Here is a 14,064-nt window from a genome sequence, read left to right on the forward strand (position 1 = left end):
TCCCCAACTTTTGGACCGGTGGCAAAAGACACATTTTGAATTGGGAGAGCACGTTATAGGCACTATCACAGAATGGCTGCCATTTTGGGGAAGGCCAATCATGACATATCTATTTGCTCCACACGATCTGCACTGGCATTCCAGAATCCTTTATATTGGTGTTTCTCAACCTTAGCAATTTTAAGATGTGTGGACTTCAACTCCCAGCATGCCTGCTGTGGAATTCTGGGAGTTGAGGTCCACACATTTTAAAGTTGCTAAAGTTGAGAAACGCTGTTCTATATCACCTCATCTTTCCACTGGCATTTTTTTCTGTGCAGTTGAAAACACTTCCAACAGCCTTTTCCAAATTGTTTTCTAATAATGCTTCTGAGGTGTATCTGGGATGCAGAATTACTGTTGGAAGTAGAGAGAGGGCTTGAGGCTGGTCCTTGCTTTACAGCATGGGAAAAAGTTTCATTTTTTTTAAGGAAAAGAATCTAAGAATAATCCTGTCAGATAGAGCTGGCACTTCAGTTGGCACCAAGAGAGGGAACTAAGGGCACATTGTCCTCAGGCACTGTCTTGCTAGAACTGAAACTTTACATTCAATGAGAACAGCCCGATAAGAGCATCCTCCCCCAAGTGAGGGGGACAGGGATGAAACCACAGACTTTATTTATGGCAACCCACACACTTTGGAGCTCCTCCCCCACCCCCGGATTCTCCCTCCTCATTTTTTTTTTAAATCTCTAAAGACATTTTTATTTCACCAGGCTTTCAACCCTAGCTAAGTTTTATTGGTGTCCATTTTGGGGGAGAGTTGATTTATTACTGTTGATTTATTGCTGCTGTTGTTTTTGTAACTTTGATTTATTTTATTGTTGTGTTTAGAATCATAGTGCTATAAACACTGTGAATAAATAAATAAATCCATCTATCCATCCCTCCATGGGTATCCAGATTGGACCCAGGGTTTAAGACTACAATTCTAGATTTACCTACCTGGAGTCAGTTCCCTAGAAGTTAATATTCTTTTAATTTATGTTGTTGTTGTTGTTGTTGTTGTTTATTCATTCAGTCGCTTCCAACTCTTCGTGACTTCATGGACCAGCCCACGCCAGAGTTTCCTGTCGGTCGTCAACACCCCCAGCTCCCCCAGGGACGAGTCCGTCACCTCTAGAATATCATCCATCCATCTTGCCCTTGGTCGGCCCCTCTTCCTTTTGCCTTCCACTCTCCCTAGTATCAGCATCTTCTCCAGGGTGTCCTGTCTTCTCATTATGTGGCCAAAGTACTTAAGTTTTGCCTTTAATATCATTCCCTCAAGTGAGCAGTCTGGCTTGATTTCCTGGAGGATGGACTGGTTGGATCTTCTTGCAGTCCAAGGCACTCTCAGAATTTTCCTCCAACACCACAGTTCAAAAGCATCTATCTTCCTTCTCTCAGCCTTCCTTATGGTCCAGCTCTCGCAGCCATATGTTACTATGGGGAACACCATTGCTTTAACTATGCGGACTTTTGTTGTCAGTGTGATGTCTCTGCTCTTAACTATTTATCGAGATTTGTCATTGCTCTTCTCCCAAGGATTAAGCGTCTTCTGATTTCCTGACTGCAGTCAGCATCTGCAGTAATCTTTGCACCTAGGAATACAAAGTCTTTCACTGCTTCTACATTTTCTCCCTCTATTTGCCAGTTATCAATCAAGCTGGTTGCCATAATCTTGGTTTTTTTGAGGTTTAGCTGCAAGCCAGCTTTTGCACTTTCTTCTTTCACCTTCATCATAAGGCTCCTCAGTTCCTCTTCGCTTTCAGCCATCAAAGTGGTATCATCTGCATATCTGAGATTGTTAATGTTTCTTCCAGCAATTTTAACTCTAGCCTTGGATTCCTCAAGCCCAGCATGTCGCATGATGTGTTCTGCATACAAGTTGAATAGGTAGGGTGAGAGTATACAGCCCTGCCGTACTCCTTTCCCAATCTTAAACCAGTCCGTTGTTCTGCAGTCTGTTCTTACTGTTGCTACTTGGTCGTTATACAGATTCTTCAGGAGGCATACAAGATGACTTGGTATCCCCGTACCACTAAGAACTTGCCACAATTTGTTCTGGTCCACACAGTCAAAGGCTTTAGAATAATCAATAAAACAGAAATAGATGTTTTTCTGAAACTCCCTGGCTTTTTCCATTATCCGTCGGATATTGGCAATTTGGTCCCTAGTTCCTCTGCCTTTTCTAAACCCAGCTTGTACATCTGGCAATTCTTGCTCCATGAATTGCTGAAGTCTACCTTGCAGGATCTTGAGCATTACCTTACTGGCATGTGAAATGAGTGCCACTGTTCGATAGTTTGAACATTCTTTAGTGTTCCCTTTTTTTGGTATGGGGATATAAGTTGATTTTTTCCAATCTGATGGCCATTCTTGTGTTTTCCAAATTTGCTGGCAAGGGACGCGGTGGCGCTGCGGGTTAAACCGCTGAGCTGTCGATCGGAAGGTCGGCGGTTCGAAACCGCGCGGCGGGGTGAGCTCCCGTTGCTCGTCCCAGCTTCTGCACACCAAGCAGTTCGAAAACATGCAAATGTGAGTAGATTAATTGGTACTGCTTCGGCGGGAAGGTAACGGCGTTCCGTGAGTCATGCTGGCCACATGACCCGGAAGTGTCCTATGGACAACGCCGGCTCCAAAGCTTTGAAACGGAGATGAGCACCGCCCCCTAGAGTCGGACACGACTGGACTTTACGTCAAGGGAAACCTTTACCTTTACTTTAGCATGCATTACCTTGACAGCATCATCTCGCAAGATTTTGAACAGTTCAGCTGGGATGCCGTCATCTCCTGCTGCCTTGTTATTAGCAATGCTTCTTAAGGCCCATTCAACCTCACTCTTCAGGATGTCTGGCTCTAGCTCGCTGACCACACCATCAAAGCTATCCCCAATATTGTTATCCTTCCTATACAGGTCTTCTGTATATTCTTGCCACCTTTTCTTGATCTCTTCTTCTTCTGTTAGGTCCTTGCCATCTTTGTTTTTGATAATACCCATTTTGGCCTGGAATTTACCTCCGATGTTTCTAATTTTCTGGAAGAGGTCTCTTGTCCTTCCTATTCTATTGTCTTCTTCCACTTCCGTGCATTGCTTGTTTAAAAATGATTCCTTATCTCTTCTGGCTAACCTCTGGAATTTTGCATTTAATTGGGCATATCTCCCCCTATCACTGTTGCCTTTTGCTTTCCTTCTTTCTTGGGCTACTTCTAGTGTCTCAGCAGACAGCCATTTTGCCTTCTTGGTTTTCTCTTTCTTTGCGATGTATTTTGTTGCCGCCTCCTGAACAATGTTGCGGACTTCTGTCCATAGTTCTTCCGGGACCCTATCTACTAAGTCCAATCCCTTAAATCTATTCTTCACCTCCACTGCATATTCCTTAGGAATATTAGTGAGCTCATATCTAGCTGATCTGTGGGTCTTCCCTAATCTCTTTAGTCTGATCCTAAATTGTGCAAGAAGACGTTTGTGATCGGAACTACAGTCAGCTCCAGGTCTTGTTTTTACCGACTGTATAGATGTCCGCCACCTTTGGCTGCAAAGGATGTAGTCAATCTGATTTCGGTATTGTCCATCTGGTGAAGTCCATGTATAAAGCCGTCTCTTAGGTTGCTGGAAGAGGGTGTTTGTTATGCACATTGAGTTGTCTTGGCAAAATTCTATCAGCCTGTGTCCTGCTTCGTTTTGTTCTCCCAGGCCATGCTTACCTGTAATTCCAGGTGTCATTTGACTGCCCACCTTAGCATTCCAGTCTCCCATGATGAAAATAACATCTCTTTTTAGGCGTGTCATCCAGTAGGTGCTGCAGATCCTCATAGAACTGCTCTACTTCAGCTTCTTCAGCGTCTGTGGTTAGGCCGTATATTTGGATCACTGTGATGTTAGATGGCTTGCCCTGCATTCGAATTGAGATCATTCTATCATTTTTTGGATTGTATCCAAGCACTGCTTTAGCCACTTCACTATTAATTATGAAGGCTACTCCATTTCTTCTGTGGTCCTCTTGTCCACAGTAGTAGATCTGGTGGTCATTTGATGTGAAGTGGCCCATTCCAGTCCATTTCAGTTCACTGACGCCCAAAATGTCTATCTTTAATCTTGACATCTCACCAATAACCACATCCAATTTGCCCTGGCTCATAGATCTTACATTCCAGGTTCCAGTGGTGTGTTGATCCTTAGAACATCGGATTTGCCATTCACCACCAGCACCGTTGGCCGCTAGCCGTCCTTTCGGCTTTGAGCTAGCTGCGTCATCACATCTGGGGCTAGTTGAACTCATCCTCTGTTCCTCCCCAGTAGCATTTTGACCATCTTCCAACCTGGGGGTCTCATCTTCCGATGGTATACCGACATATCTCTGGTTGTACTGATCCATTTAGTTTTCACGGCAAGAATACTGGGGTGGGTTGCCATTACCTTCCCCAGGGATCGCGTTTAGTCTGACCTCTCTGTCATGACCTTCCCATCTTGGGTGGCCCTTCACGGTTTAGCTCATGGCATCATTGAGGTGCTCAAGCTCCAGCTTCACGACAAGGTAACGATCCTTTGCTAAAGTAATTTATGTTGGATATGTGAATTCAGTGGTATTGACTTTTCAGCCTCTCATGGCCTGCTGACCACAAGGGTGCAGTGTGTGTGTATGTAGGGGCAGGGGGAGATAGAGAGCTAAGGATTTACTCTGTGTCCGTTTTGCTAAACCCAAGCCACTTTCTTCTGCTCTTCTTCCCAGGTACAAATGTACAGAGCACATGTTTTTGGACTCCCTTTGAGCTAGTATGTAGCTAGTTAAGTGTAATACTTTCTTATCCCTATAATGTATTTTCCATTTCTTTACAACTATAAAACCTGCTTCACCTAATCTTTGCTCAGGTCAGATTCCCATCCTCAGGAACGTTCAGACAGATATACAGAATGCTTCTGTCTCCAGCAAATTAGATGTATGCAGGGTTGATTTGCTCTCTCCTACTTTATTGCGTGTATGGACTGCATTGTAGGCTTGTGTCATGAATTGCTCCCCCACCCGCCCCCATATCCAAGCACCTTGAAAACCTTTCCAGAGGTTTGAGGGGAATGGGAATCACTGATAGTGCATTAGAAGAGCAACATTTCCTTTTTAATATTTGAGGGATGGTATCTTCCTATAAACTCTGACCTGTGAATTAAGATCTACTAAGAGAGGTCCCTTGCAATCCACCATCAGATATGGTGTATTAGGAATTAAAACCAGGCACCAAAGTTGGATTTATTTCAGCACTAACGTAAGGCCTGGCTACACACTGAACTCTTAGGTTTATCGATTATGAAATCATTATGTTTTATATTGTGGTTTTGTTTAGTTACGACTCTAGGTGGATTTATTTTAATCTCTTGCTCGTATATACAGTAATTAATTAATCCTGAATGCTTTGCTTCTTACTGCATTCCACAGTTCTTAATGAGTTGTAGGTCTGAAGATGTTTCAGTTCCTTGTATGATTCTACAAAGACATAGATATTATGTAATCTTAATTAAGGTCAACCTGAGTCATCTTAGAACTTGATAAAGAACACTACCAATCTATAGTGCCTGCTTCATTTTTTTTTTTTTGCAGCTATTTGGAGTTTGAAAATGTAAGCAGTGTTCTGATTGTTCATAGCTGCGTTTCAGAACATTCTATTTCTTCTTTTCATGAAATACTTCAGGTACATTATTATTCTGGGGTGAACCAGGGAACAGACGTTGAACTCTGCTGACCTTCCATAGATTATACATTCTTTTGCAAATGTGTATGGGAGTTATTTAGTAATGTAATTTCTCAGCAGTGCAGCCAGAATCCCAATGGTAATCAAGAGTAGTTTCATTGTAATGCAGTAGTCAGCTCTACTATCAACAAAAAGCATTCATCCCCCTAGCATTATTATATTTTATTTTCCAAAATGTTAGGTAGATAGGTATTCAATCAAAGGAGTGGAGACAAGGATGACATGTTGTAACTGCTGTTGCCTACCTATCAAGCTAATACTAAAGGTCATGCAAATTCAAGGGTTCTTTTCTCCCTGGCCCTGGGAACACTCAACATGTAGCAGAAATCTCACATCATATTGGCTGTGGTCAGCCATTATGCTAATAGTTATGGTTTTCTTGCTTTTAGCTTACTATGATGTGTGGGTAATTTAACAAATGATGGAAAAATCAAGCTATGCCTTAGTGAACCCAGTGACTGATAATAATGAGTGTAATTATTTGCAAAGTTCTCCTTTAATTCTGATGCAGATAGAGAATTAGGCTGTAGCTCAAGGCTTGAGAGGCCTATTATCAGTATCCAATCAGGATGATGGAGCAAAAGCCTGATAGGCTCACTACTGCTGAGAACTGTGTTTGTTTGAGAGGGGAGGAATTATCTTTGTTGGGAAGGGTCAGCATAGAATTTTATCACTTGCCTGCAGGTTTAGCGTGTTCTTCAGTCCCATTCTTCACCAGATTGTAATGCCCAATTTATACCAAATCAGGACTCAGGGGTGAGTATATACTGCATGTATATATTAAACAAGCAAGTTGCCATAACCCAGAAGGTCAATTTGGGGACATACTAGTGTCAATAATTGATACCAGTATTTATCCAAAATTTGCCTTTTATCTCCTGGGGTGAATGATCACTTTTTATTCCTGATTTTCATTCATCCTTTGTGGCTCCAAGGGACTGCTTTATACACCGCAGTGTAGCAACTTTTATTTCTTTCTGCATAATCTTGAACTGATTTTCCCAGTTTCTTTCTGTACACTGGGTTGCTGGTGCAGATGAAACCAATAGGGCTTTTAGCTTTTATACAGTATATATATATGTGTGTGTGTGTGTGTGTATACATACACACACACACACACATACATACATACATATGAAAATAGGTGATTTGTAAAGGAATAAATAGTTTCCTTTTCTCTCACCGTTTTGAAATTCCTGGCCTCTGGACGGTACTCAACCTCTTATGACACCTGGCTCAACCTATCATATTCCATCCATTGCAATGCCTGTTTCTACCTACCCTGCCTCATCAATCTCAAGGGGATCCAGCCACCATGGTCTTTTACTAACATACCCCAGTTCTTTCAGGAGTTCTCATCTCAGCCATCTAGAGATAAGAACATGGCAGAGAGGAACATAGAAGCCCATCGGCTTATCCTGGGTGCCCTAGAATATGGATCAAACCTGGATTTTTTTTCCTCTTGGTGCCTCCCATATTTCTTTACCTCCGGGAGAGTATAGAAACAGCAAGTAATGAAAGGAATTTATATCTGTCTGGGCTGATGATAGCCACATTCTTATAAATGTTACATAAAACCAGTCTAGTGTAGTGGTTACTGTGCTAGACTAGTACCTGTGAGGTTCAAGTCCATCCTCTACCTTGGAAGCTCAGGAAGTGATTTTGAGCCAGTCATTCTCTCTCAGTCTTACATACTTCATAGCTCATTGTGGAATAAAATAAGAGTAGGGAGTATTATGTATATCACTTGAGCTTCTGAAGTTAAGTCAAAATACAAAATATATACTATATGCTTTGGCCATTGATTGATTGATTAGGTGCCATCAAGTCTGTGTTGATTCTTAGTGACTATATAGACTTTTTCCAGGATGATTTGTTCTCACCCTGACCTTTTAGGTGATGTATTAATTGCTGTTGTGATTGAGTCTCTCCATCTTGTTACTGGTAGTCTTCTCTTTCCTTCCACTTTCCCCAGTGTTACAGACTTAAAGGGGTTGGATCTTCGCATAATGTAGCCAAAATATGATAGTTTGAGCCTCTTCATGTGTACCTTGATAAGCACTCTGGACTGATTTGTTTGATGATCCATTGATTTGTTTTCCTGGCTACCCATGGTATTCTCAAGAGTTTTCTCAACTCCAAAGTCAAAAATGTCAATGCTCTTTCTGTTCTGTTTCTTCAAAGTCCAAATTTCACATCCACAGAGTGTTTCAGGAAAAAAAAAATTGTCTACGTGATTCTAAACATTATAGGTATAAACACATCATGGCATCTGAATATCTTCACCAAGGCCTTTATTGCTACCATACGAAGTGCTAATTTGTAGCATATTTCTTGACAGCTGGTTCATTTACTGTTGGTAGTTAATCCAAAAAGACAGACGCAATCCACCACTTCCCTGTCTTCCCTCTCAATTCTAAGCCTGGTTGCTGTATTTGTTGTCATTCATTTGGTCTTCTTTATATTTCATTATAGTCCCATTTTTTCACTTTGCTTCTTGAGTTTTACTACTGAGTTTGCATTCCCATTTTTAGCTATCAGGGTACTGTCATCAGCATAGCACCAGTTATTGATGTTTTCTCCCCCAGTTTTAAAACCACACTAATCTTCCAATCCAGCTTCTCAGAATATATATTTATCATATGGATTGAATAAATAAGCATTATAATCCTGCTGGACTGGTCTTCTGATGAGGAGGAAGAAGTAGACTGCTGAGGAGAAAATGCCAAGAACAACTTTTCAGTCCTTAGCTCTGTCATCTTCACCTTGCTGTGCTTAGAACTCTGAGATTTCTTCTCACCATGTCTCTTGTCTTTTCCCTTGGATTTGTCACTTGTTTATTGGATTCCTGGCCTCAACCTGTGCCAAGCGTTTGACTATGTTTACAGTTGCCATCTTAAGATATTGGTAAAAAGGACTCTTTTCTTCTAGAAGTTCTTCCTGAGCTTTGCCTATGACTGGAGTATGGCAGGCGTCCAACTTGCTATCTGTTGGCTGGCGGCTGGCAGCACTGGCACAGAAAACAAGGAGAGAGTAAACAGCTTTCTCACCCCTTTACTGACTTGGAAGTAGTCTGTTTACCATGTTCTTACTAGACTGTGGCTTCCTGTCCTGTGCATAGATTTCACATGAACGAAATGAGATATTCTGGAATTCCCATTTTCCTAAGAACATTCCCCAGCTTGGCATGTTCAGAACAATCAGAGGCCTTTCTATAGTCAATGAAGCACATATTGACTCCTTTTTGGTATTCTTTGTTTTTCTCAATTATTTAGTGTGCAATTGTGTCTGTTGTTCCTTGACCCTTTAAAAAACCAGCTTGAACATCTGGCATTGCTTTCCATGTAGAGCTCCAATCTGCATTGATGATCCTGAGTGTTACCTTGCCAGCATGAGAAACCAAGGATATTGTGCAATAGTTTGCACAAGCCAAAACGCCATTGGCCCACAGACATCAAGATGATTTGTAGAATCATGGGAATTGCCACAGGTTGGGGTTATGTTGATCATTTCAAGGTTGTTGCTGAAAATAATTATTATTTGGGGAAATAAATGGTCAAAACATAATATGTAAATCTGCCTTTTATGCCAGGTGGAGTTACCACATCTTAAACATACATATCTCTATGAATGCCTTCAGCTGGACCTATACAAAAATATTCACTTCTGGATATGAATAATGTTTACATGACAGCAGACTGTGTGATGTGGGTAGAAGCATTGTGATCACTTTGGATTGCATAGCAGGATCCATTTCCATCGTTACAGATTCCCAAGGAAAAAAATAATGATTTTTTTTTTTGCATGGAATTCTGCTATGTATGAGACATTCCACAATGTCAGATTGATGTACTTGGCAAAAGTCTATTACTAAGCCCAACAAATAACAAAGGAAAAGTTCTTACGAAGAATAGTGATAGTGGAAATCAATACATAGTGATCCTGGAACTGTGCTGCAATTACCCTGAAAGTTTTTGTTTTGTTGAGCGAAAGAGGTGCGAACCCCTATAGAAAAAACATTTACATTGCCAGACTAATGTCTTCTTGTAGCAATCTTCCAATGTTTGGAATTTTTGGACATTCTAGAAAAAAATGTGAGCATATAAATTGTAAGGAGTGGCATAATATAAGAAGAGCAGTATTATAGCAATTGTTTGGCTATAACATTATCTTCAGAAAAGTGAAACTACTATGAGAAGAGGGTATGCAGTGAGAACACAGAGTGATGCTTGGAGGTGTTTATGTAAAAACTGGGCCTGACATTTGGAACCAGTCAAAACTTCACAAAGTCTTAACTTTCCTTTTATAGATAATGTAAGTCCTGCTCATCAGGACAGCTGTTAAGTCAGTATTGCTCATTGGTGCAAGTTTTCAGAAGCATTTCCACAAAGCTAAGCCCCTTTGCCACTTCCTATGAAAACCAAGGGGTTTCCTGGATCTAATAAGTTTCCTTCCTGTCTACAGTGTAAGGACTGCAAAGTCCCTGCCTTGAAACACTGTCCATCAGAGGGGGTTACAGTTCTCACCTCATTCATTAATTGACCTCTCTGCTCACCCTTTTTTGCTTTTTCAGACCTCTTAAAGTTACAGGCAAAGTTTCAAGATTGGGGCTCTCTGAATCGTGCTACCACATTTCACTGGCAAACTCCACCATCAAATTTTGGTAGTATGTTTAATCTAAAATCCACAGTTAGTTAATGCCTTTTGAAGACAAAGTAAATATCTAAGGAGAAGACATTTGCTTTGATACAGATAGCCGTAGGATTTTCAGAACTGGAAGATTAGTTATTGAGATCAACACGTCCTAGAACATGAGATGTAATTTGATACCTGCAATACCTAGTGATGACTAACATTTTCAGCCTTCAATCTTCACCTTGTTTATTTTTTATTATATCTATTCCCTGTTTTTCCTTTACAAGCTCAGGGTAGCATTGAACAAGACAGATCATCCACGGAGCTCCATAATCAAGTATGGATTTGAACCTTGATCCTCCTAATCCTAGTCCAACATATTAATCACTAAAGCATACATGCTTGAGATAGATGTTAACCATCACACTGCATGACCTCATCACCTGTCTAATTTTGAGACTTTTCTTATTCCTCCTTCCTTCTTTGCTGTTTGTATCCCCTAGCCACTGTTGATGTTAAAAGCTTACACACTTTTTGGTGAGGTTTGGGTTGATTCTAATAAAGCCATTGTCCAGCTGTGGATTTTGGATGTTTTCTTATGGATCATGATTATCTTAGTTTTTTTTTACATTAACCAGACAAAAGGAAATTCAGTATAAACTGTATGAGGTGCTTAATATAATATTAAGCTATAGTTTTAATAAGATACCATGGAAGTTGTTGAATATATAGTTCAGTGAAAATATTATTAAATAATTTCCACCACTTTCTTTAAAAAAGAAATAATTAAATGGAATACATGTAAAAAGAATGAGTATGCTTCTTAAAAGCAGTTCATTTTATTCAGTGTCAAGCATTCAAATTAACCTATCAGCCATTAACAATTTTAATTTCACAGAACTTTTCTGCTGTGATAGACTAATTGAGGCTGCTGAAACAAGTTATCATCTTAGCAAAGATAGAGATGTTTTGCTCAGCGCATGCATGCATGCATTGGTTGGCAACCAAGCCCCATTATACCAAGGAGTGTGGAGATTACTATCTTTTTTTAGCATCTTAACATCTGCAAAATCTGCACAAGTCTTAAAATAAGCCAGCATAACTTCTTTGTGCCAACTGACTTGTAGCTTGAGTAGTTAAATTTGTTGTCTGCTTTTGCCACACCTGATTCTGAGGGAATTTTATACACAATCAATCACCTTTCTCCTACTTGCATATTGGGCTATGGCTCCATGATCAATGGCTAGCCCAACCAGTTGACATGTATGTTGTGATCCCTTGTTATGCTCTGCCCTTGGATATCTCACTTTTTGTTATTTTGGGGAAGCAATTAATTGGCCACTAGGATTTAGTACTCTAATCTAATGTATCCATCAAAATTGCCAAAGATCAAATAGATTAAAAGTATAATAGTTGTGTTATAAATATATAACACAACTGTTAAAAGGTCACAGTGGCTTGGATTCAGTCATAGTAATACTAAAGTAAATCCAGTTAAATTAATGGAACTTAAGTAAATCATGACTAATTTAAAACCCATTGTTTTCACTGAATCAGTTCAAAATTCTATATGTCTGAATTTGAATCCAGTACAATATATAAACATTGAGTTTAGCAAGTCTTTTGCATATCTTATTTTAATATGCAATAAATATTAATAAGAAATCATTCAGATTAGGAAGGAAAATAGTAGTAGTTTATAAAGATGTCTTATCAATAGTAAAGGGATGCAATGGCGCAGCGGGTTAAACCGCTGAGCTGCTGAGCTTGCCGATTGGAAGGTCGGTGGTTCGAATCCGCATGACGGGGCGAGCTCCCGTTGCTAGTCCCAGCTCCTGCCAACCTAGCAGTTCGAAAACATGCAAATGTGAGTAGATTAATAGGTACCGCTTCGGCGGGCAGGTTACGGCATTCCGTGTAGTCATGCCAGCCACATGACCACAGAGGAAGTGTCTACGGACAAACGCCAGCTCTTCGGCTTTGAAACGGAGATGAGCACCGCCCCCTAGAGTCGGACACGACTGGACCTAATGTCAAGGGAAACCTTTACCTTTACTATCAATAGTAAACAGCTCCATATTTTGTCAAATCACCAACTAGGTGGCATATAGGGTCAGCACCACAGAAGCCAGTTGATATTTGGCTATTAATAGGCTATTAATTCAATGTTGGAAACATTCTCTTTCTCCAAGTAACCCATCTCGATAATAAAAAAATTCAAGAGGACTGTAATCCTATATAAAAATACTGGCTTACTATTCAGTCTTCTCTGGGTATGGCCACCAAATCTGCAAACATATTTTCTTGTCAGATCTTGTCACTATTTCTTAAAGTGCACAATACTTCTTCAGAAAGTATTGTAAAATATGGAATGGGGCTGTGGGTCACTGCTTATATCTCCTCTCAACAATGATGCATACTTCTCCCAACCCAATCACCCATTCATTTCCAGGGATATCTGGAGGAAGACAATGTTCATATGTTGACTCTTATGCATGGAGTCTTTATTGTGAATCTGGGGGCAATTTATGTATGCTAACTATGGCAAGAAGCCTAATTTTGCAGAATCCTATCAGAGTATGAATGAGAAATGAGTGGAAATTTTTGAAATGGCCACAGTATGACTGGGAAAATATTGAAATCATAAAGAAGAACATATGAGTTGCAATTACAAGTTCAATAGACAGGAACAGAGAAAGATGTCAAGAACTCTATGAAATATTTACAAAATGGTAAGTACGGCTACATTGCCCAGATCAGATTGCTAAAACCAACCAGAAATAAGAGGACCTGTTTGATTGGACAATAGAAACAACCTTATGCAAGAGGGCCTACATGGATACAACGTGATGTCCTGTTCAGCATACCAACTTATGGAATGGACAGAATTATACAATTGGGTAGGGGAAAGCAAACAACCAACTGCTATTGGGAAAAGGTAAGAGAAAATTACAACAAGATGGCAAGGTTTTACTACTACTACTACTACTACTACTAGCTTTCTCTGATTGGATTAACAACCTATGCAGACAGAACAAATATCTTCCTAGCCATGCAACCAGGAAGGATGGTCTTCTTTCCAAGTGTGAAATAATATAAGCAGAGAACCCACAAATATTTGGGAGCTGGCCACCACCAGCAGAACATCACCCACGGCAGCTGGACAACAGGACTTGTCACTTCCTTTTTTTCCAGAAGCCAACTTAGTACATGCATCTGTATGAATATGGAACATGCTGTATGAATACAAGGAACATCAGTATTATATTTATGTTAACTAAAATCTTTCACACTAAGCAATTGTATATTATCTCCTGGGACAATATTGTTGCATCTTATTTAGTATTGGTTGAGTATTTGGCTTGGATCAATATCCTTCTTGAAAGCTCACCTACAGCAGATTTGAATATCCTGCTTTTGGGGGGCAGTAAAATCAATTTAAAATCTATGTGTTTCTTTCCATGATTCTGGAACCCTGCATGATTTGTATTTCAGGCAGCATCTGTAGACAGTAGGAAAAGACCAAAGGAACTGTGCCTCATTGAAAGCAGCGCTACAGAAAGGTGCACAGTCCTTTTCACCCTAATCCTTCATGGGAGCAATATGGAAAAAGCTAGTGTCACCAGTTGTGGATCACACTGTTTGATTTTGTGTTTTCTGTTG

Source organism: Candoia aspera, chromosome 1 (genome assembly GCF_035149785.1).
Source record: "Candoia aspera isolate rCanAsp1 chromosome 1, rCanAsp1.hap2, whole genome shotgun sequence".
Classification (NCBI taxonomy): Eukaryota; Metazoa; Chordata; class Lepidosauria; order Squamata; family Boidae; genus Candoia; species Candoia aspera.